Genomic DNA, 25,289 nt, shown 5'->3' with positions numbered 1-25,289 from the left:
ATATTTTGATTGTCTTTCATTTTGGTAACAATGGCACATGTCCTGTGTAAATTTATTATTGAATCTTTTAAATTGCTGTGGGTAGGGGTGCCTGGGTGGCTCAGTCGGTTAAGCATCGGACTTCGCACGTCATGATCTCACAACTGGCGAGATGGAGCCCACATCAGGTTCTGCTGTCCACACAGAGCCCTCTTGGTATTCTCTGCCCACTCTCTCTCTGTCTCAAAAATAAATTTTAAAGAACGTTAAAAAAAATAAATTGTTGTGGGCAAACAATTTTTGAGAGTAGTGGAAAGGGGGTGGTTTTCTAGTATCATGAATGATTTAGGATCACAAATCATTGCCTTGAAATTATAAGCATTTATAAACTCAAACCCTTTGGGGAGCCTTTGGGGTGACTCAGTTAAGCATCCGACTTCGGCTCAGGTCATGATCTCGCAGTTCATGAGTTCGAGTTCCACATTGGGCTCTGTGCTAATAGCTCAGAGCCTGGAGCCTGCTTCAGATACTGTGTGTCTGTCTGTCTGTCTGTCTGTCTCTCTCTCTCTCTCTCAAAAATAAACATTAAAAAATAGAAAAGTTTATAAACTCAAACCCTTTATATCATTACTCTGTCACCATCTGTTTTCTTGATTTCTCTTATGTTTCTCAAAATTAGGATTAAATGTATACAGAGTACAAAGAATATTGTAACAAACTGCAGGAATGGATCTTGTATTTGAAGCCTGGGCCTGCTGAGTGATCCTTCTGAAAACTTGACTTATGTATACCCCATCTCACAGTAATACTCAGGAGTTTGTTGATGTTGTATTACATCACTTACTTGCACCTGGTGAGTAGGCAAGGCACTTAGCCGGTGTCCCAAAACAGTCAGATGGGAGGGAAAGCGGGGAGAATAATCTGTTCCCTGTCCCTCTCCTGCAGTTACAAAGTGAATTAGAATCCTCACTCTAAAAGCTTTATCAACCAGAAGTGTACATCCCTTTAGAAGATGTAGACTATTTTGATAAGAACATGCCATATTATTTTCAGATTTGTATAATTATCTCTTAGTTTGCATTAAAGCAATTTCTCATTTTCTGTGTCAGTTGGTATCTCTTCAGTCACATCTCTATCCCATTTTGACAATTAACAGACCAATACCTGGAATTAAAAACCATGGCAATTAGTTATGTTTGCTTTCATCTGTATGTTAAAAGTGGAAGGATTACAGAAAACATCTCCTTTGACTACTCTCATCAGTCCCATATCTTCTCTCCATCCCCATTTCACTCTCATAAATGGGTTTTATATTTTTCCAGGCTCCTTTGTTTAATGCTTTTATTTAAAATTTTTTTTTTAGTTTATTTTATTTTTGAGAGAGAGAGCAGGGGAGGGGCAGAGAGAGGAGAGCAAGAATCCCAAGCAGACTCCACACTGTCAGCAGAGCCTGATATGGGGCTCCAGCTCACGAACCATGAGATCATGACCTGAGCTGAAATCAAGAGTCAGACACTTAACCTATGAGCCACCCAGATGCCCCTGTTTAATGTTTTCAGGTATACCATATATAATTCGTGATTTTGTTTCTAAAATTTGAATGTATCAGTCTACAATTTGCTTTTTTAAATACAGTTTTGAGTTCTATGATACTCAGCAATTAAAGAGAATATATATATAATATTCATTGGATTGACATTCTTTTTTTCTTAATCCATTCCCCTGTTTATGATATTTAGGTCCTTATTTTCTCTTCTTTAGCTCTCCTTATAATTTGACTTTCATTCCCCTTTCTTAGCTCTACTAAAAGTATACTAAAGATCACTAATAATTTCTTAATCAGTAAATCTAATACCTTTTTACTTGGTCTTCGTATCCTCGGTATATATGTAATAAAGTTGAAACTGATTACCACTACCCTCTAACTTCTTGAAATTATATTCTATTATACTGTACTATTTTTCTATCTTTTGCTTATTTGCCCCTCATATATTACCTTTTCTCCCTTCAATCACATAAGTATGGTTTAAGCCTCCACACTTACCATTCTTCTCTGAAGTGTACTTATTATTATTATTATTATTGCACTTTCACCTCTGTTTGAATGACTCCCAGATGAGCGTCTTTATTCCTGACCGCTTTCCCACATTTTAGTGTCTCTTTCCTAGCTGGCCAATAGACATTCCCATTTGTATATACATGTTATTACTAGCGCCTTAATGTGTCTAAACTGATATTTCCCTGGCTTTTACTTTTCTTCCCAATTTTTGTTCTTTGATTAGACCCCATCCTTCTAGTCCACCACTTTTTTTCTTTTTGCTTCTTTCTCTCCAGATTCACTCATCAGATATTGTAGATTCTTCTTTCTCTGGCTCTACTTTTTCTCTTCTAGTTTGACTTAGTGTGATACCAGAATTGGCCAAGGCATAATTATAATCACATCATTTCCATGCTTCAAAACCTGCCAGTCTACATCACCTATGGGATAAAATGTAAACTTTCAAGATCTAGTGAAGGGGTTTAGATCTATTAATGTAATTCAGCCTCAACCTACCTTAATCATACTCTTCTGCATTCCACTACATTGTTCTCTGAATATGTCATTTCCTTATTTTTGTTTTAGATGACTTCCTCCCTTTTAACACCTGGCTAACTCTTACCCTTCTTTAGAATTCAGCTCAAATATCACCTTGAAGCATTGCACAGCTCCTTCAGACAGAGTGAGTTACTCCTTCCTGTGTTTCCATAGAACTTTTGTGCATTTATTATAGAAAATCACATTGTATTGTAATTTTGTTAACGCATCTATCCCATGTCTTAGAGCCTTCCACACACACCTGATACCACCACCATCATGCATGTTTAACTGGAAGTTCGCTGAGAATGGAAACTATTCCCTATCCCTTTTACCCACAAAGGCCTGGTACCTTGGATACATTATTGAATCTGTGTCTTTCTTTTCATCCTTTATGACGTATCAGTGCTTAGAATAATCTTAGCAGAAGCACAATTTAAAGAACCAACTCATTTGCTCAACCACCTGTATTTTATTGCTTATTAAGCTTAAGTTCAAATTATTTGGCCTGGCCTTCAAGACCCTTCATAATCATATGTATTGTGCTCCCTATTATGTTTAAGACACTGAGTTTATGGCTGGCACCAACTACCTTTTTAAACCTTTGCTTCTCTTTAAGAATGAGTATGTACAGACACCTGGGTGGCTCAGTTGGTTAAGCATCCAACTGGATCTCAGCTTAGGTCTCGATCTCAGGGTCGTGAATTGAAGCCCTGCATTGGGACATCACTGGGCATGAAGCCTACTTAAAAAGCAAGAAAAAACTAATAATAGTACATACATGTTTGTTGCCCAGGCCAAACTGATTTGCGTACTGTCCTCTGAACACAAGATGTTCTTTTTAGCATCTTGTCTTTCAAAGTTCTACCCATCATTCAACACCCATTTTAGGTTCTGCCTCATTTATAAAGCTTTTCTAACCATCTCAGAAATATTTTTCCCCTCTTCTCTAGACTCTGTAGCAGTCCTTTACATGCCATACATACATACATACAGCAGTCCTTTACATGATACAACTGTTGTATCAGTTGTATCAACATCAGTTGATGAGACATAATATTTATATGGCACAGTGAAATAGACTGGAAGGAGTTTAGATCTCTGGTGAAAGCTCCTTATGGCTGTTTAAAAGTACCTTAGAAAAAATGAAACAATTTCTTGTACTGGCTATAATTTTCTATGAAATAAGAAGTGGAAACATTTCTCAGAATTCACTATACATATGGCAGCATGATGCAGTGAAGAAAGCCAATATTTAGGAGTTGAGGCCTGGGTTGCATCTGTGCCTCTCTGTAAGGCATTGAGCAGATTACTTATCCTTTCTAGGCTTTTGTTTCCTTGTTTATTTAAGATGGAAATAATTACTCTTGCAGAGTTTCTGAATACTCAGAGACAAAGGGGATGGCATGTATATGCTTGATTGGAGGTATTTCCCTTCAGTTTACCACTTTGGTAATGCTGTTGTGATTGTGGTTTTATCTTTGATGAATTCAGATACTTTACCTTCCATTCCACTTATGTGAACAGACACAATAAAGGGATTTTTATTCTTCTTGATGGTACAGTTCCTGTACCATAATACATGGGGTGTGAACTTTTAATCATGAGACAAAACAGTGTGCAGTTTTTTTTCCATTGTTAAATGAGGCCTTCCTTGCATTAACCCAGGATGTATGGGTCTCTAAAGCATGTCTGATTACGGACTGCTTGTTCTCTTAAAACAGTCCTGCAAATACATTGTGAGGCACCATATATAATACAACAGCAGTAATTTAAAGCTTGTTTCAATCTCGGTACTCTCCTACATCCTGGAATTCCATTCTGCACACTCCAGTTTTAATCAAGTGATCTCTTACGGCAGGAGCCTATGATTTCCCAGATCTTTCTAATAATCCAAGATAGACACCTGCAATTTGAGTCTGTAAAGATAAACTTTACTGACAGTTTTATTAGATAACCATACTTACTTATTTAGTAAATAAATATGCTATTGAGAAACTTTATTGGTAAAGTTTCCTCCCCTTTTTTCCATGTACTTTTAAAAAATAAGCATATAAACAGTGGATGAGTCACAAATGAGCCCTATGATGTGAGGTTATCTTTGTCATCCATCCTTTCCTAACTGGTTTATAATATCTAGGTTTACCTTAAAATCCGCTCCACCTCTGTTGGTGTTCTTATTGTCCATGTTTATGCAATTTTTCTGTCTTGTTTATGCAGTTTTTCTTAGTTTGAATACCCTTACTCTTTTCATTTCCCAATCCAGCTTAAATTCTCATCCGTAGTTATGTCCTCTTCATGAAACCAACTCAGCTGCGTCGTACTGTCATCCTCACATTTCTATATAACTTATTACTCACATTGTAATATCTTTTCTTGGCACTTAATGTAGTCCTTGTGGCATCAAATAATGAATGTACTTAGTAGGTACTCAAGCTGATTCAAGAGGAGATCTTGAATAATTTTAGGTTTTAGACAACTAGCCATGTATCCTTGAACAGTATATAAGCTTACTGTTAGGATCTGTACCTGGAAAAAAGTTACAGTTTAAAATCATTAGTATAAAATAATCTTTTGTAAAGGTTGTGCATGTAAAGGGTACAGATTTAGTGATATATACCAATACTGTTGAGTCTACACATTTATTTTGAAAATAACGATCTTTAGATTCATCATTTTTTTCTTCATACTGTGATAATAGTGAATTTGTTCTTTACCTTTGAGCCAATTGTGTAATTCCCAGATTTTCCTTTACTTTGTAAAGTAATGTGCCCCAACTTGCCAGGTGGAAGGTGTAAGAAGTAAATAGTGTATACCTGAGTAAGCAAGAGGCATTTAAAGAGATAGTAGAAGGAAAAGAAGGTGGAAGAAAATGAATTGAGAGGATTTGAATGAATATCCTATGCAGTGGTATGGGCCTATTGAAAACGTTGTGGGGGGGGGGAGGGGTGGTGATTAGGAATCAGAGAGGGAAGAGCATAATTTAAGGCCTTCTCAGCTGTTGTTCCTGGTCAGTCTATCAGAAGTTTTTAAAAAATGGAAGAAAGAGGCGCCTGGGTGGCTCAGTTGGTTAAGCGTCCGACCTTCGGCTTAGGTCATGATCTCGCGGTTTGTGAGTTTGAGCCCCGCGTCAGGCTCTATGCTGATAGCTCAGAGCCTGGAACCTGTTCCAGATTCTGTCTCCCTTTCTCTCTGCCCCTCCCCCGCTCACACTCTGTGTCTCTCAAAATAAATAAATATTAAAAAATTTTTTTTTAATGAGGAAAAAAAGGATTCATACACATTCATATTTTGTTCCTTCCCCTCCTTTTTTCCAACCCTGAAGACTAGTAACTCTGTCTTATATAATATAGGCTGTTTGCCTAAAAACATTCATGTAACCATTTTTATTTTTATATGGGTTATATATTCCCATCTACTGGCCCCTTATATCCACAGGACTGATGTTCTTTCCAATTAATAGAATAAAACTCCTATATGTAGTAAGGTTGTAAATCAATAAATTCTTTAGAAATTACATTTTCTGTAGTGTTACCTTTTTTTTTTTTTTTGAAGTGAACATAACCTCAGATTTTAAATATGAAGCTTAGAACTGGACCATGTGACATGTGGCCTTTTCTCTTATCTCCTCCCAGTTCAAAATGCTTGCCTCTCAATAGCCGGCATTCTCTTAGATCTGCAGTTGGGCTCAACACATTAAAGCCTCAGCCAGTCTTCTTTGTAGTTTTAGCCTTCTTTCCGGAAAATCGGCTTAAGCTACCCACCATAGCCCATTCTGCTTCCTGTCATAAAACGCCGGCTTTTCCTGGGTCATAAAGAGAATCTTTGCCTTCCATGTACTTGTCACTTCATGGAGTTGGTGCTTGCAACACTTCTTGCAGAAAGTCCCGGCAGGTTTTAGGAATTCACCAGGGTTGCAAGAGCACTGTCAGCATACATAGTTCTATACTGTTATTTATATTAAAAAAGCACTTATTTCTGACTTAAGCAAATCTAGTAAATGTCTCCTTCATAACGGTTTGCTTTCACCAATCTCTTTGCCTTTTATTTATTATTTTTTTTCCTACCTCCATTTTCTATACCATCAGTTCTCAAACTTTACCTCAGGATCACTTCAGAGAATTCAAGGTGCTTCTTCAGAGTTTCAGATTAAGTAGATCTGGGGTAGAACCGAGGAATTTGCAAGTTCCCAAGTGATCTTGAAACTGCTGGTCCAGGAAACTTTAAGAATCTCTGTAATCATTTGTCCCTGCTTTTGCTAATTTCTACTATCACTCCTCCCTGAAGCCTTCTCTGATCTATCCAAATTGATCCTTCAATTTCTTCTTAAGGTATACCTAGTGGTAATTTCTGGAACCTTATTAAATCTTCTGTTGTTGGATGTGACCCCAGTTAATTTATAGGATTTTTCCAAATAGATACAATCTTCCATTTATTTTATTTGTGCAGCCACATGGACCCAGTGAATACTCAGTAAATGTTGCTGGCAATGTCTCTACTATTGTTAGAAATTTCCATTTCATATTTATCTGTATCTAAACTATAATTTTTAGATGAAGTTGATTTAGTTATCAGAAGTTTCCTATTTGATCTCAAATGACCATCATCAGATTAACACTAACAGTTGAAATAAAGAGAAAATGGATGTGGTAAGTGGTAGATGTTGAAAATCAGGCACACTTTTTTGAGAGTATTGGTATCAATAAGGTTTCTTTTAATATCTCATCTGTAAGATAATTTCAATTAATCTGTATGAGGCTTAGCTTCAAACCCACATTTGTAAACTGTATACTATCACTATGAATCAAACAAAACAAGGGTTATTTGTGTTAACAATTCTTATTAAGTTTAACTCCTAATGAGTTTCCACTGTAAACCACCGTTCAACTACCTTATCTACCATAGTTGTGAAATTAGAAAACATCCGAAAGTGCTTGCTTAAATGTCAGTTGAGTACCTTCCTAAAAAGTAAACTGTAAAAGTGTTTAGGGGTGAAATATACTGATGCCTCACATTGAAGTACATCAAAAGTAAAAGATTGATAAATGAATATGGAGTAAAGGACATATAAAGCAAATTACAAGAATTATAGAATGTAGATATTGAGAAAAAGGGTAGTCACTGAACAGTTTTTCAGCTTTTTTTGAAAGTTTGAAATTTTTCATAATAAAATTTAGGAAAGGGGCACCTGGGTGGCTCAGTCAGTTGAATGTCCCACTCTTGGATCTCAGCTCAGGTCATGATTTCACAGTTGGCTGAGATCGAGCCAAGCCCCCTGTCAGACTCTGCGTTGACAGCACGGAGCCTGCTTGGGATTCTGTCTCTCTGCCCCTCCCCTGCTTGTGCGCTTGCTCACTCTTGCACCGCGTGCCTCTCCCTCTCTCTCTCTCAAAATAAATAAATAAGGGGCACCTGGTGGCTCAGTCGGTTGGGTGTCCACCGACTCCAGCTCAGGTCAAGGTTCGTGGTTCGAGCCCCACCTGGGGCTCTGTGCTGACAGGTCAGAGTGGAGCCTGCTTCCAATTCTGTGTCTCCCTCTCTCTGGCCCTCCCCCCTCACGTTCTGTCTCACTTTCTCAAAAATAAATAAACATAAAAAAAATTTTTTTTAATAAATAAACTTTAAAAAATGTTTAAGAAAAATAAACTTACACTGACGAGAATGTGTGGGAATATAGTTATACAAGTAATTGCATTAAATTGAAATATGAGATTGCCATTTATGTAGGTCTAAAACAGATGAACGTAGGCAATTTCGTTTGGTTCAGCCTGGTACTAAGGTTCTGAGGAGATATATTTTTACGTTTAATTTTTTTCCTGGTGACTGAAATTGGGTTTATTCAATTCACCTTAATGCTGATTAATTATGCTGGTCTAGATGTACTTAGCTACATATGCTGCTCATTGTTGAAATGAAAATCTTAGAAGAACCTAGAACGTTTCTAGGTATTATGCCTGTTTTGTTATCACAACTGTATATCTCATTTCCCAGAGGTAAACAAATATAAAATTTCCTCAGTTGTGGGGCAACATATATTCTCACACCTCAGTTAACCAAGTCTGTTTGCTTATACTTGTCATTTGAAATGTATGCAAACTTTGTAAATTATATAGTTATACCCAGTCAAACTGTGGATAGTGATGATGGTTGTACAACAGTAAGAATGTACATCATGCTACTGAACTATACTCTTAAAAGTTGTAAATTTTATGTATATTTTCCCACAATAAAATTTAAAAGATGGAGAGGAGGAAGGGGCACTTTTAGATAACCATAAGGTAGTATGAGAGCTGAGACAGCTTGACTGAGGTGGGTCATGGTGCTAAACAAACACTGCCTACCTCCCATTTTTACCTAGGTCGTATGAAACCTGATTGAATTTGAAAGCTGAATAAAGTCACAGTTTTGGGATGTTGCTATGATTAAGTATTTTTCCCTGTTCTGGGGTGCTTGGCTGGCTCAGTCAGTGGAGCATGCAACTCTTGTTCTAAGGGTCATGAGTTCAAGCCCCACAGTGGGCATGGAGCCTACTTTAAAAAAAAAAAAAAATAGGAAGTTTTCTTACCTGTTCTAATTGGAAGTTTTTAATTGGAGCACCCAGTTAAAATATATGTTGTTCTACAAGGACTGGAGACCTCATGAATCTACAGTACCTGACTAGTCTTTCCATTGAGCATAGTTAAGCTAGTTCTGACAGAAGCAATTTATTTAATTAAATGAAAAGTGCAAAGTAGATGGACACCTGGGTGGCTCAGTTGGTTAAGTGTCCAACTTCAGCTCGGTTCATGATCTCAACTGTTGGTAGGTTTGAGCCCCCATGTCAGGCTCTGTGCTGCCAGCTCTGGAGCCTGGAGCCTGCTTCGGATTCTGTGTCTCCCTCTCTCTCTGCCCCTCCCCCATTCACACTCTGTCTCTCTCTCAAAAAAAGATAAATGTTAAAAAAAAATTTTTAAGTGCACAGTAGATAACAAGCTTCAGTTAGCAGTTTCTAATTGTACACACTTCAATGGGGGCAGGGAGAAGTGAATGGTCTCATGGAGTTAAACTGTATTTGCCATAATGAAAATCAGTGCCAACTTGTGTCAATTGGGAGAAAAAATAATGAATTGCAACCTAATTCCACAAGAAAAAATTAAACTTCATGAGGTACTTTCTCTCTCTTTTTTTAAGTTTATTTGAGAGGAATCCCAAGCACACTCCATCCAGGGCTTGAACTCACAAACCTTGAGATCTTGACCTAAGCCGAAATCAAGAGTCAGATGCCCAAGTGACTGAGCCACCCAGGTGCCCCTAGACTTCAGGTATTCTTAAAAGCAAAATGGGGGGTGGGTGGCACCTGGGTGGCTCAGTCAGTTGAGCCTTCCTCTTGATTTTTTGGCTCAGGTCATGATTCCAGAGTTGTGGCATAGAACCCTACATCAGGCTCCCTGCTGAGCAAGGAGCCTGCTTGGGATCCTCTCCCTCTGCACACATGCGCACACACACTCTCGAGGAAAAGCAAAATGGGAAACATTATTTTTTCTAACTTTTTAAAGTTTCATTTATTTTTGAGAGAAAGAGCACTTGTGAGTGGGGGAGGGGGCAGAGAGGGGGAGAGAATTTCAAGGAGGCTCTAAGCTTGTCAGCATAGAGCCTGATGTGGGGCTCAGTCTCAGGGACCTGTAAGATCATGACCTGACCTGAAATCAAGAGTTGGATGCTTAACTTACTAAGCCACCCAGGCACCTCTGGAATATGTTTTAAAATTAACCGTCTCAATTGAATTTTTAATATAAACATCTCAGAGTTGAGACTTCTAGATTTCAAATATAATAAATATAACTACACAGAAAAAAGAAAGTCATTCATACTTGAAACGTGGTAGGGCCAAATTTACTATATCACTATCCTAAAACGAGTTTATCCTGATGTCTTTATCTCTTCCCCCTTTATTTTTTTAAGACTTAAATAATCCCCTCCGTTGAAAATTGAATGAGACCATAGTGAAATTATTTGTATAATCCTTTAGTTTTCCAAGTTGAAGAGGTTTAGTGTTGTTGAAGTGGGGAAAAACACTGAATTTCACATATTTCTGTGCTTACCCAAAGAATTATTAGGGTCTTCTAAAACAAAAGCAGCTTGAGGGTTGTCTTTTTGCACTCTGATTCATAAGAGAAGGTGAAGAATTATTGGAAAGATGGAGGGAATTACATAAAAGGAAAATTCAGAAAACAAGATTCGCAGAAGAATATAAGGAAAAACCAAAAAGAAGAAACTCCAACTGGAAATCTATTGATTGTTTTGTCACCTTGGTATTTGAATGTAAAGTAGAGGTTCTATATTATAAACATAGTAGGCTATCTCATTAAGTGAGGTGCTGCGGTGGAAGGAGGCTGGGGTCTTAAAGATAACGTCATTATTTTCTCTTTAATTTACAGAAGTTGCTGGGTGTGTTTTGCCACTGATGAAGATGATAGACAGCTGAATGGGTGAGACCATGCAGGTGCAGAGGATCTACAAAATGGGTTCACAGGCTGTCTACAGCGTTGGGTAGATGAAAAACAAAGAGGAAACAGTACAGCCAGAGTGGCATGTCCTCAATGCAATGCTGAATACTTAATAGTTTTTCCAAAGTTGGGTAAGCAGATCATGAAAAACAACAAAGATATATGTGATGTTGTTTTTTAACTCTATGATCTCAGGTTTATTAAAAGTGACCCATCTCTTTGCTTTTTTGTAAATTTCTCTATTCCCTTTCTGTTATCTCCTCTCTAAATGTTATTTTTTTGTTTGCTAATAGTTTACATTATCCTTATCCTCAGATCCACCCATTTGTCTGTGTATTAAATGTTTTTATTTTGGTTGAGTGGATAAAAAACTGGGACATCTGACTCTGTGGATAAAATCAATAACAAAACTATAATAAAGAGCTGACCAGAAGAGCCTTATTCTTTGGAGACCATTGATGTATGAGAAAGAAAAACAACAATGTGTTCTTTCTAATACTTATCCTTAATTCTTCTATTAAGGAATAAAGGGAAGTTAAAGACTTAATAGTGTTAATCTCATTTTTGGATTCCAATTTATGTGGTTATCCTTCATGAAAACTACTTTCTTCTTTCTGCGACTTGGGCAGGGAAGTAATAACCAGAAATCTTTTAGAATGGGGCTAGCAGTTGAAAAAAGTAGAGCAGTGATTTAAAGGAAGCTGTAAGTAAGGCTGATATTTAGTTACCACACTTCCATTACCGCCACGTGATTATGGTGTCTCTGGTGTTTAGGTTGTACCAGTTATTAAACATTTTAATATCACCTTGGCTATAATAGGTATATGAAGGCAGTTCAGGTTCTGGGAAGGTCAGACGGAAAGAATGACTTTCAAGGGGAGTAGGGTTCAAGGAGAAATTGAAATAATATAGATTTGTTTTTCCTAGGGCTATACTACTGAAGTAAGACTTCCTCTGTTATTTTTTTTTTTAATTTTTTTTTAATGTTTTTTTTTTTTTTAATTTTTTTTTTAATGTTTATTTATTTTTGGGACAGAGAGAGACAGAGCATGAACGGGGGAGGGGCATGAGAGAGAGGAGAACACAGACTCCGGAACAGCTCCAGTCTCTGAGCCATCAGCCCAGAGCCCGACGCGGGGCTCGAACTCACGGACCGCGAGATCGTGACCTGAGCGAAGTCGGACGCTTAACCGACTGCGCCACTTTGAGACAGAGAGAGACAGAGCATGAACGGGGGGAGGGCCAGAGAGAGAGGGAGACACAGAATCTGAAACAGGCTCCAGGCTCTGAGCTGTCAGCACAGAGCCCAACTCGGGGCTCGAACTCACGGACCGTGAAATCATGACCTGAGCCGAAGTTGGACGCTTAACCGACTGAGCCACCCAGGCGCCCCAAGACCCTCTTTTAAAAAAAAATAAAAATAGGCAATGTAAATGCAGATAATGAAGTGCTTTTCTAATGTGAGAAGTTTAATAATAAGGGTAAACAAAATTCCCTTGCATAATTCATAGGAAGAAATAATAGCTTCTTATAAATGGAAAGTAGTAGAGAAAGTAGTGTTTCTCAAACATTTAGAATTTGTGGACCACATGTTGGGTCTTCAAATATACCATGGATTTTAAATAAAGACAAAAGAGTAAGTCACACATCTCCATTATACAGTTGACTCTTGAACACAGTCATTAGGGGTACTAACACTGTGCAGTCAAAAATTCACCTACAGCTTTTGATTCTCCTAAAACTTATCTACTCATAGCCTTGCTGCTAGCATAAACAGCCAATTCACATATATTTTATATGTTATATGTATTATATACTGTATTCTTACAATAAAGTAAGCTGGAGAAAAGCAAATGTTAAGAAAATTATGATAGAAAATACATTTATCGTACTGTACACTGAATTTATCCCCAAAAATCCACTTATAAGTGGAGCCATGCAGGTCAAACCTGTGTTAAGAGTCAACTAATAATATTAAAGCAGTATTCTAAAGTAATTTAAACATCAGGAAAAGCAATTAATTACTGCTGTATTCTTTCACCATACTGATACCTAGCTCACTAAAATCAAAGTTAAGCTTTCATATTTAACTTTTTTTTCCAAACTCTTAATTCTACTAATCTCACTTTTCAACTATAGGTTTTTGGGAATAGGAAGTATAGGATGATTCTGTTAGGTGTTTTAGATATTTATATTTGGATGGATACAAAAATTATTACAGGAATTCTCATCGAAAACTACATACAGTGTTAGGTGAGGCACTGAGTTGACAAATGAGTGGCACTCAGCAGTGACACTGAATATTGGAAGGTGGCACTGGTAGATCTCTCCTTTTGCTTGTATTCATTTCTAAAAAGTTTTTAGGTCTAGTGTGATGATTGAATATGATTGTTAGGTATACCTAACACTAAGACATTGATTTTTTTCTGCCACAAGGAGAGAAAATGGCTAGATGTTGGAAAGGTCAGACTTCTTTTGGTTGAGGCATTTGTATCATGATTTGCTCTTTATGTACCTTAAGAATTTTGCCCTCAAATGACAAGTTGACACTATTCACTCTACTGTTGGCCATGGAGATCTGCCACTTGAGTAAAACCACAGATAATCGGAGAAGAATTAATTTACTGACTATCATTTTCGTGAAAAAAGTTTGTATACTTCATTTGAATAGTTTTTATTAGCATTCTTTTCTCTTGACGAGATAACATGCTGAAGATACCTGCTCAAGGGCTTGCAGTTTGAATTATATTCATAGTTTGCCATGCAATTTTTTTTGTAACTTTTTTTTTAATTTACATCCAATTAGTTAGCATATAGTGCATCAGTGATTCGGAGTAGATTCCTTAGTGCCACCTGACACATTAGCCATGCAGTTTTTAACACTAACTCAAGAATAGGCGGCTTACTGGCAAATGCCAGCTGTTGTCGATAAATGAAGCCATGCGTGAATTGGCTTTCAGGTGCCATACTCTTGTTACACACATGGGCTAGTCCTCTTGCTTGGCTGTACTGATCCCAGTATACCTTTTTAAGTCAAGGTTCAAAATAATTGTTGGTTAAAAGAAAATCCCTTCTGTTTCATGTTTTCACTGATAATCAGTTAAAAGTTGCATATATTTCTTGATTTACATGGTGTATATGCCATGAGTTGATTCATATTCTGAACACTAGTGGTTTCTTCCAGCCATAAAACAAAATATTTAAGAATATACATCTGTAATAGTAATTGTTCTTCCTTACTGTGTACCAAACATAAATGTCCAGTAGTGTCATCTGATGATAGAATTTTGCCAGCAGATTGTTTTCTTTTAGCATATCGTGATTAATGTTTCACTAACCATTTATGCCTGTTTTTGTTAAAGTTAAGTTGGAAGTTCCTTTGACTACAGTTTTTATCTTTGTTTTCAGTGACAAAATTCATAATTGTAGACTTTGATCGCAGGCTGGAGTGGTTGAAAATTCTGTGAATGCTTCAGTGGCTTCTCGTCCCTGTTTTATAATGTTTCAGTCCCTGTTTAATAATGTGTTACAGTACAATGGGAACAAGGAGGTCTTCTGTGCAAACTAATTCTAATTCACTGGCCACAGTCCATTCCAAGATCACATTGTTTAAACTCTTATAGTATATCATTTATCATTTATGACATTCTGAGTTAAATGTATTTTTATCACTTTTGCTCTTCAGTGAACCTTTGAGGCATTGATTCTTTTTCTTAAATTTGAGATTTAACACATAATAATAACAAAATACATGTTTAACCAATGTGAACAGTTCTCATGATGTGAAGCTTTGTTAGCCAAAACAGTCTCCTCTTAAGTATCCTTGTAGAGTATGTGTGACCCTGGAAACATAACAGTTAAAGACTTAAAAGAATTTTCTTTAAAGTCCTTACCTTTTCAAATTTGGGAAATGTTTGGTGATCAAAATTTTTACTTTTTCATCAAATTGTCTGTAGACCAGTTGATAGAGTAATCGCCTGGGACTATACCACTGGTCTCCAAATAACACGTGAGAGACACTGACTAGACAAAGGAATACTAGAGAAAAAATGCAGAGGAAGAGGTGACGGTTAAAGTTCTGTGGGATGATCTTTGTATAACAGGTTTATAAGTTTATATGGATTTAGCCTCAGTCTAGCTGGCTAGCTGCATCAGTGGTGCCCACAATGGAGGGGTGGTGGCAAGTGTGTGTTAATTACTGATAGGGAATATATTGTGTTTGGTTATGAAAACCTTAAAAGATCCATCAGACTCATTCCTCTCACGATTTGCCACCCATCTTATGGTTTCTTTCTCCTAGTGAGTTAGGCCGGTTGCATGTATGCTATTACTTAAAAACTGCTAGAAGTGTGGTCTGAGAACCAGCAATATTGGAATCATCTGAGAGCTGTTAGGAATGAAGAACCTCGGCCCCTCCTCCCACCCATCCCCAGTTTGAATCAAAATCTGCATTTTTATGACATCAGATAAGTTATGTACATGTTAAATTTAAGAAACATTACTTTAAAACATGAAGGGAATACCAGCTGAAAAAAGGTTTGTCTTTTATTAAAGCATATCCATGAAGTTTAAGACCAGGTAGTATTCTTGTTTAGCCAAACAGAAGAGTTCAAAGGGCAGAGTTGTTGATTCCAAGGAGGAGTACCAGAGACTTTCACATTAGATTCTTTTTCTTTCTTTCAACAACATTTTTATAGTTTTCAGTGTGCAGGTCTTTTGTTTTATAAATTTATTCCTAAGTATTTCACTCTTTCTGATGCTATATTATATATATTGAATTATTTTATTTTCAGATTGGTTATTCAGATGTATCAAAATAGATTTTTGTATTTTAATCTCATGTCGTAAAACTATGCTGAACTCATTTAATGGTTCTGATCGTTTTTAAGTGGATTGCTTTGCATTTTCTTTATACAGGATCATGTCATCTGTGAATAGAAAGAGTTGTACTTCTTCTTTTACAGTCTGTTTGCTTTTGTTTTATTCTCTTGCCTAATTGCTCTGGCTGCAACCTCCAGTACTTCGTTTAGGACAGACATCCTTGTCTTGTTTTTAATCTTAGGAGAAAAACAGTCTTTTGCTCTTATGTATGTATCTCTGAGCTTTCATCTGGCTTTCATCAAATTGAGAATGTTTCTTCTTTTCCTTATTTGTGGAATGGTTTTACCATGCAAGGGTAAATACTTTTTCTGAGTCTGTTGAGATGATTGTGTGTTCTTTTTCCTTTATTATTATGGTATAATACAGTGATGATTTTCATATGTTAAACCAACTTTTCATTCGTGGACAAATTCCCAATTCCTCTTGATCGTGGTGTTTAATACATTTTATTTCCTTATTTATTTTTAGTTTATTTTGAGAGAAAGAGTAGAAAGCAAGTGGAGGAGGGGCAGACAGAGAGGGAAAGAGAAAATCCAAGCAGACTCTGACATGAGACTCAATCTCACAAACTGTGAGATCATGACCTGAGCAAAAATCAAGAGTTGGATGCTCAACTGCTTGAGCTACCCAGGCACCCCTAATACATTTTAGATATTGCTGAATTTGTTTGCTAGTATTTTGTAAGGATTTTTCTGTCTGTATTCGTAATGGATATTTGTGGTTTCTTGTGATTGCTTTCACTGGTTTTGGTTTTGGGATAATCCAGGTCTCATAGAATGAGTTGGGATGTGATCCCTCCTCTTACTTTTTTGGGAAGAGTTTGTGAATGATTGGTCATTAATTCAAATGTTTGGTGGCAGTGAAGCCATATATAGTCCTGGGCTTTTCTTTATAGGAAGTTTTTGGATTACTAGTTCAATCTTTTCACTTGTTACAAAGTGTTGTTCAGATTTTCTATTTTTTTATCGAGTCGGTTTCAGTAGTTTGTGTCTTTCTGGGAATTTATTTCATCTAGATTATCTCATCTGTTGGCATATGATTGTAGTATTCTTTTATAATCCTTTTTATTTCTGTAAGGTTAATATCAATGTCCCCTCTTTCGTTCATGATTTTAGTAATTTGAATCTTTTTCTTCTTTCTTGGTCAGTCTAGTGAAAGGTTTGTCAGTTTTGTTGATCTTTTTAAAGACCCAATTTTGGCTTCAATGATTTTTTCTCCATTTTTCCGTTTTCTATTTCATGTGTTTCCACACTAGTCTTTATTATTTCTGTTTGGTTTGGGTTTAGTTAGCTTTTCTTTCCTAGTTTCTTAAATTTTTTTTCCAGCGTTTATTATTTTTGAGAGACAAAGTGTGAGCTGGGGAGAGGCAGAGAGAGAGAGAGGGAGACACAGAATCTGAAGCAGGCTCCACGCTCTGAGTTTTTAGCACAAAGCCTGACATAGGGCTCCAACTTAGGAACCATGAGATCATGACCTGAGCCAAAGTCGAATGCTTAACCAACTGAGCCACCCAGGTGCTCCTCTCTTCTAGTTTCTTAAAGTAAGTTAGGTTATTGGTTAAGTTTTGGTTTTTTGGTAGACTTAATTTTTTAGAGCAGTTTTAAGTTCACAGCAAAATTGAGAGGAAGGTACAGAGATAGCCTTATATTCCTTGCCTCTTCGTATGCATAGCCTTCTCCATTATCAACATCCTTCACCAAAGTGATACATCTGTCACAGTTGGTGATACTTCATTATATTATTGACACTTTATTATCACCCAAAGTCCATAGTTTACATTAGGATTTGCTTGATGGTTGTATATTCTTCCAATGTATAATGACATATATCCAACATCATAGTATAATACATAATATTTTTATTCCCCTGAAAATCCCCTGTGCTCCACATATTCATCTCTCCCTCCTTCCTATCCGCTGGAACCACAGATCTTTGTACTACCTCCATATTTTTACCTTTTTCAGAATGCCATATAAATGTAATCATACGGGATGCATTTAGATTAGCGTTTTTAGATTGGCTTCTTTCACTTAGTAATATATATAAAATGTCTCCGTGTCTTTCATGGCATGATAGTTCATTTTCTTTTTAGCACTGAATTATATTCCATTGTCTGGATGTACACAGTTATTTATCCATTCATCTACTGAAGGACATCTTGCTTTCTTCCAGGTTTTGCATTTAAAAATAAAAGCTACAGTAGGGGCACGTGGGTGGCTCAGTCGGTTAAGCATCTGACTTCGGCTGAGGTTATGATCTCATGGTTGTGGGTTCAAGCCCTGTATCAGGCTTTGTGCTGACAGCCCAGAGCCTGCTTTGGATTCTCTGTCTTCCTCTCTCTGCCCTTCCCACCCGTGCTTCTGTCTCTCAAAAATAAATAACAGTTGACATCTATGTACAGGTTTTTGTGTGGACACAGGTTTTCAGTTGATTTAGGTAAATACCAAGGAGCATGTTTGCTGGATCATGTGGTAGGAATATGCTTAGTTTTGTAGGAAACCCAAACTGCCTTTCAGAGTGGCTGAAATTTGCATTTTTACCAGCAATGAGTTCCTGTTGCTCTGTATCTTGTCAGCATTTGGTGTTGTCAATGTTTAGGATGTTAGCCATACTAATAGATGTTTAGTGGTATCTCATTGTTTCAATTTGCAATTCCCTAATGATACATAGAACATCTATTCATGTACTTATTTACAATCTTATATCTTTGGTGAAGTGTCTGTTAAATATTTTGATCTTTTTAAAATCAGATTCTTTTGTTCTATTGATTTTTAAGTGTTTGTATATTGTGGACAAAAGTCCTTTATCAAGTTATGTCTTCAAATATTTTTTCTCCGTCTGTAGCTTGTCTTCCCGTTCTCTTGATCTTTCTTCTTTTTAATGTGGTCATTTACAGCTATAAATTTCCGTCTAAGGACTGCTTAGCTTTCTTCTTTGACTCACTGATTATTTAGGAGTGTGTGTTTTAAGTTTCACATACCTATAAACTTGCCAGTGTCCTTCTGCTATTGACTTCTAATTTTATTCTATTTTGATACAAACCATACTTTGATTTCTGTCCTTTTAAATACATTGTTTGTTTTATGCCCTGACATGATTATTCTGGCAAATGTTCCATGTACACTTGAAAAGAATGAGTATTCTGTTATTAGGTATAGTGTTCTGTAAATATCTCGTTTGGTTCATAGTATTTTCAAATATTCTCTATTTCCTTGTTGATCTTTTACCTATCCTTCATTGAAAGTGGGATATTGGGGCTCCTGGGTGGCTCAGTCGGTTGGGCATCTGACTTCAGCTCAGGTCATGATCTCACAGTTCATAAGTTCGAGCCCCGCGTCGGGCTCTGTGCTGACAGTTCAGAGCCTGGAACCTGCTTCTGATTCTGTGTCTCCCTCTCTCTGTGCCCCTCCCCCACTCACACTCTGTCTCTCAAAAATGAAGATTAAAAAAAATTTTTTTTTTCTTTTAAAAGAAAGTGGGATATTGAAGTCTCCGACTATTGTTGAATTGTCTGTTTCTCCAGTTCTGTCCGTTTTGCTTTATTTATTTTAGGCTTTATTGTTAGATGTATATATGTTCCAAATTGTGCTGTCTTACTGATGGATTGTCCCTTTTACCATTATAAAATTTCCTTTTTTGTTTCTAATAATTTTGTCTTAAAGTTGATTTTAACTGATGTTAGTGTTGCCACCTTTGCTATTTATGTCTTAATATTATTGGTATATACTTAGATTACTTTTTTTTTCCCCCTAAGGCTCCATGCCCAACATGGGGCTTGAAGTCAGGACCCTGAGATTATGTTCTACCAACTGAGCCAGACAGGCACCCCCTTAGATTCCTCAAGTTAAATTTTTATTAGTTTTGTTCTTCTTTATTGTTACTCTGAAGTAAACATTAATTCAAACTTCTGTATAGAGTTGAAGATAACAGTCACCCTCAAAAAGTAGTTAGCAAATATTAAGTGAAGTGTAAAACTTAGGGAAAGATATTCACTACGGATGATGAAGGATGACTCCTGGGAGAAACCTTTCCTAGAGAACCTACCAAATAAAATTTATTTTGTAATGTTACTTTATTAACAATAATAATAATAGTGATATCAATAGCTGTCATTTGCTAACAGGCTCCTACTATTTGTCAGACACTTTGTTGTCACTTTGCCTATGCTCTTTTATTTAAACTTCTCAAAAGCTCTGCACAGTTAGGTAAGAACAAATTCAGCAAATTTATTTAATAGAATCCCGTGGGCTTCTAGCAAGTAAGTGAAGGAGCCAAGATTTTAAACTGCTGAATTTCTTGTTACTGTCACTCAGTGAGTCAGCTACCAGGTCACATATGAATAAGAAGAAGTTTCAGGTACTGTAAGAAGGAATAGGGATGGTGTGAATTTCAATTTACTTGAGATACTGCTAATAAATTATTTTTATTATTTTCAGTGATTTGATGCTATTAGAATTGAAGGAGAAACATGACCAAGAAGCAAAAATGATGGCTAGATGCTTGCACCAAAAGATCTATTCTCTTTTTCTTTGTGTCCACATTTACCCTGCTGGACACGGCAAAAGATAGCAAATGTGTGACAAGAAAAGATGCCCCAACAAGAGTATCTCTTAGTATTTTCTTTTGTCTCTTTTAAATGTTTCAGTTTACCTTTATAAATTTTCCCTCTAGATAATACATTCTCATGGACCAAATTCAAAAGAGTAGGGTGTGCAATGAAAGTCTTTTTACCACGTTCACCAGCCAAAATGCTGGTAAGTTTCTTACTCAGAGGCAACCATTGTTAGAAGTTTCAGTGTTTCTCTTTTTTTCCTTCTTCTCTCTCCCTCACCTCACCCCACCCTTGAAAAGCTATAAATATTAGGATAGAGTTAAAAGAATAAACAAGAGATAGGAAAATACCCAAGGATCAGCAACTGTGTGAAACTATTTCCACTCCTAGGCCTGAAAGTGCAGGGAAGGGAAGCTATTAACAGAACTTGACAAGAGCTTTAGCAGAAGCTGTTTAACAGGATCTATGGTCTTAGAGAAAGAAATACAAACTGCCTAGAGTGAGGGAAGCACTTTTACCACCCTCTGATTTTCTCGCCATTCCACTTACTGTTCAGACACATCAGAAGCTAGAGGGCAAGGTTGCCTGGAAGATGCAGTTTGGCGAATTGTGCGCAAAGCAGGGTGGAGAAAGATGAATAAATATGAAGAGGCAAACACAATATTGAGCACAATTAGATTATATGTCAAAATATTCTAGACAAATACGCTATACATTATGTTCTGTATTTTTTTTCTTAGCAATATATGGAAGATGCCACTTTATATTAGTGTATAAAGAGCTTTTTCTTTCTTTACAGTTATATAATATTCCATTGTAGATGTGTGATTATTTATATAAACAGTCTCCCGTTGATGGGCATAAAGGCTGTTGCTAATCTTTTACTACTACAAACAGTGCTGTCATAAACAACTGTGAAATAATTTTATGCACACATGCAAATATATCTAAAATAAATGACTAGAGTAGAATTGCTGGGTCAAAGAGTACATGCATTTATAACATTAATAGATATCACCAAATTGGCTTTTGTAGAGATTATACCTATTTAATCTTCCCAACAGTGTATTGGCGTGCCTGCTTTTCCATTGCCTTTGCCAGCATGCTGCTATCAATATACAGAACTAATTATATCTGCTGCCTTAACATTGATCAAAGCTCAGCAGACTGTTCACTCAGGTATTTTTTTCTCTTTTATTATAAAATATTTGTTGAAAAAGATTGTATCATAACTACATATGAGAAATAAAGACTAATAAACCATCACTTGTTCACCTACTCCTCAGGTTTAGAAATAAAATATCCTTGTGAGTTCAACACTTTATCATTAAGTAATGACTATTTTATCTACAATAATGCTTTTTTTTGTCTTACACTTGTGTATAATATAGACATGATAATATAGAATAGACATAGCTACACCATCTTTTTTTTAAATCAACTTTTAGGACAGTTTCTGATTTATAGAAAAATTATAAAAATAGCAGAGTTCCCATACATCCCACATCCCATACATACCACATCTTATTGTGGTAAATTCGTTATAATTAACCAATATTGCTACATTGTTATTAATTTAAAGTCCATATTTTATTCAAATTTCCTTAATTTTACCTAATATCTTCATTCTGTTCCAGGATACCACATTACATTTAGTCATGACTCCGTAGGCTTCTCTTGGTTGTAACAGTTTCTCAGACTTTTCCTTGTTTTTGGTGACCTTGACACGTTTGAGAAGTAATGGTCAGACGTTTTGTAGAATGTCCCCCAATTCAGATCTGTTTGATGTTTTTCCCATTGTCTGTTGAGGTTATGCGTTATAGGGAACAAGACCACAGAGGGGAAGTGCCATTTTCATCATATCATAGCAAAGACAAATACCATCAACGTTACTTATCACTGGTGATACTGACCTTGGTCATCTGGCTAAGATGGTGTTTGTCAGGTTTTTCCACTGTAAAGTTACTCTTTTCCTCCTATATATCAGCTTTTTTTTTTGATGATGTTGTATTTGCCTGTTTATCTTTCCTTATCCTTTTATTTTCAGTTCTGTGTTTTTACACTTCTTGTGATACTGATAGAGTTGGGTTTATACTGTCACATTTTGTGTGTTCCATTTGTTCTACTTTTCCCTTCTCCCTTTTCTTGGCCATCTTCCGGATTGAAGTGTTTTTCCCTCTGATACTGTATTTTCCCCTGTAGCAATTTTTTTTAAGTTTATTTATTTTGAGAGAGCAAGCAGGGGAGGGGCAGAGAGAGAGGGAAAGAACGAGAATGCCAAGCAGCCTCCTTGCTGACAGCACAGAGCCTGATGCAGCATTTGACCTCACAGACCATGAGATCATGACCTGAGCCAAAACCAAGAGTTTGACCCTTAACTGACTGAGCCACCCAGGTGCCCCCCCATACTAAATTTTAGGTTTTATGCTTTTTTCTTTTTTTTTTATTTTTTTAAATGTTTATTCATTTTTTGAGAGAGAGACAGAGTATGAGCAGGGGAGGGACAGAGAGAAGAGGAGACCCAGAATCTGAAGCAGGCTCCAGGCTTTGAGCTGTCAGCACAGAGCCCAACACATGGCTCAAACTCAAACCACAAGATCATGACCTGAGCAGAAGTCAGATGCTTAATGGACTGAGCCACCCAGGTGCCCCTCTTTTTTTTTTATTTTTTTTTTAATGTTTTATTTATTTTTGAGAGAGAGTATGAACAGGGGAGGGACAGAGAGAGAGAGGGAGGGAGACACAGAATCTGAAGCAGGCTCCAGGCTCTGAGCTGTTAGCACAGAGCCCAGTGTGGGTTAGAACCCACAAACCATGAGCTCATGACCGAGCCAAAGTTGGAAGTTTAATTGACGAAGCCATCCAGACACCCCTGTGCTTTTTTTCCCGCCCATTCTTCTAGAACTCTGATTAGAGTTCTGTTAGACATTTCTATTTTCTTTTATGGATTTTCGTCTTTTGGTCTCTGTGCTGCAGCATTATAATTTCTTCTTAACTGTTACCCAGTTCTTAAATTCTCTCTTCATAATCTGCAAGGGGTTTTGTTTTCTGTAAGTTCTAGTTTTTTTTTAAATGCACCTGGTGATTGTTTATAGTCTCATGTTTTTTGTTCATTTATAAGTTACTTTGTATTTTATTTTATAGTTTTTTATGTTTTTTTTTATTTTTTTTTTTTTATTTTTTTTTTTTTTTACCTTTATTTATTTTTGAGACAGAGAGAGACAGAGCATGAACGGGGGAGGGTCAGAGAGAGGGAGACACAGAATCTGAAACAGGCTCCAGGCTCTGAGCTGTCAGCACAGAGCCCGATGCGGGCTCGAACCCATGGACCGTGAGATCATGACCTGAGCCGAAGTCGGCCGCTTAACTGACTGAGCCACCCAGGCACCCCTAGTTTTTTATGTTTGGGTTGATAATTCCATTATCTAAAGTCTTTGGTAACCTAAACTGTTGTTTTCTTCTGGCTCTTGTTCATGATGCTTCATTTCTCTTGAGTGTGGGAATTAGGTGCACATTTGTGTTCATATTTGTGGGCTGGATATCCTGAAGGTGAAAGAACTCCAGAAAGGATTTGCATTTGGGATTTCTCCCTTAGCACAGACAGATTTCTAACCTGAAATCTGCATGCCAGTTGACTATGGTTACAGATTTTTAGAAGAAACTGTCCTCATCATACTTTTTTTTCAAAAAAAATTTTTAATGTATTTATTTTTGAGAGAGTGAGCAAGCTGGAGAAGGGCAGAGAGAGAGACAGAGTCCCAAGCAGGCTCCATACAGTCAGCACAGAGCCTAATGCGGGCCTCAAACCCACGAACCAGGAGATCATGACCTGAGCTGAAACCAAGAGTCAGACGCTCAACTGACCGAGCCACCCGGGCACCCCTACTTTTCTTCTTGAAGATAAGATAGTTTTCTTTGTTGGCTCACTTTGTTGTCATGTGGATTTTTCTGGCTTACCCTTTCACTCATGGTTCATATAACCCTTAGAGTCAACTCTCCAGCTTTGTATGGACCGAAGGCCTAGTGTGACTTGTAAACCCCAGTATTTTAGCTTTTCCCTTGTAATTTTTTCATTAAATAAAAAAATAATTTATCATCATAGAATTTCCCATTTTATGGATTTTATTATGGCCCAAGAATACTTGGGTAATATGTTGCTGTATCCCTTACATTTCTTATAATGGTGGTTAGATCTCATCAGTGAAGTTAAATACGATTTTTTTTTGCAAGAATATTTCATAGTCCTGTGTACTTCTTACTACATCACAACCTGAGGCATATAATGTGTAGTTGTCTTTCAAAAAGGACATATTACAACTGACATGTCAGGAATACAAAGAATCCTGACAGACTTCTATGAACAATTGTAGCCAACAAATTGGATAACCTAGAAGTAAAGGTTAAATTCCTAGAAACATACCATCTAACAAGACCAAATCATGAAGAAATAGAAAATGTGAACAGGTCAACAGCAAGGAGATTATAAACCTCCCAACAAAAAAACCCAGGGCCAAATTGTTTCACTGGTGAATTCTACCAAACATGTAAGGAAGAATCAATGCCAGTCCTTCTTGAACTGTTCCAAAAAGTGAAAAGGAGAGAAATTCCCAAATTCATTTTATGAGCCCTGATATCAAAGCCATATAAGGCTTACAAGAAAGGAAAACCACAAGCCAGTATTGTGCTGAATATAGATGCAGAAATTCTCAACAAAATGCTAGCAAACCAAATTCAACAGCACATTAAAAGGATCAAACACCATGGCCCAATGGGATTTATCCTTGAGATGGTTCAGCATCTGTAAATCAGTGCTAAT

The 25,289-nt window shown here is 36.8% G+C and overlaps 1 protein-coding gene across 3 annotated transcripts in view; it reads left to right on the top strand.

The window, feature by feature from the left end:
• Window positions 1-25,289, top strand: part of MARCHF5 (membrane associated ring-CH-type finger 5) — a 53,086-nt gene that overhangs the window by 3,445 nt on the left and 24,352 nt on the right. For 2 of the 3 annotated variants that reach the window (XM_030334343.1, XM_032595130.1), the window contains exon 2: window positions 10,972-11,171. The exons of the other annotated variant lie outside the window; for it this stretch is intronic. The gene's annotated coding sequence lies outside the window, so the exon portion shown is untranslated. The remainder of the gene's footprint in view (window positions 1-10,971; window positions 11,172-25,289) is intronic. 3 annotated transcript variants of the gene reach the window in all.

This window comes from Lynx canadensis, chromosome D2, assembly GCF_007474595.2.
Source record: "Lynx canadensis isolate LIC74 chromosome D2, mLynCan4.pri.v2, whole genome shotgun sequence".
NCBI classification, from domain to species: Eukaryota; Metazoa; Chordata; class Mammalia; order Carnivora; family Felidae; genus Lynx; species Lynx canadensis.
Note: the sequence above shows the minus strand (reverse complement) of the source record. Positions and strands in the feature narration are given on the sequence as shown.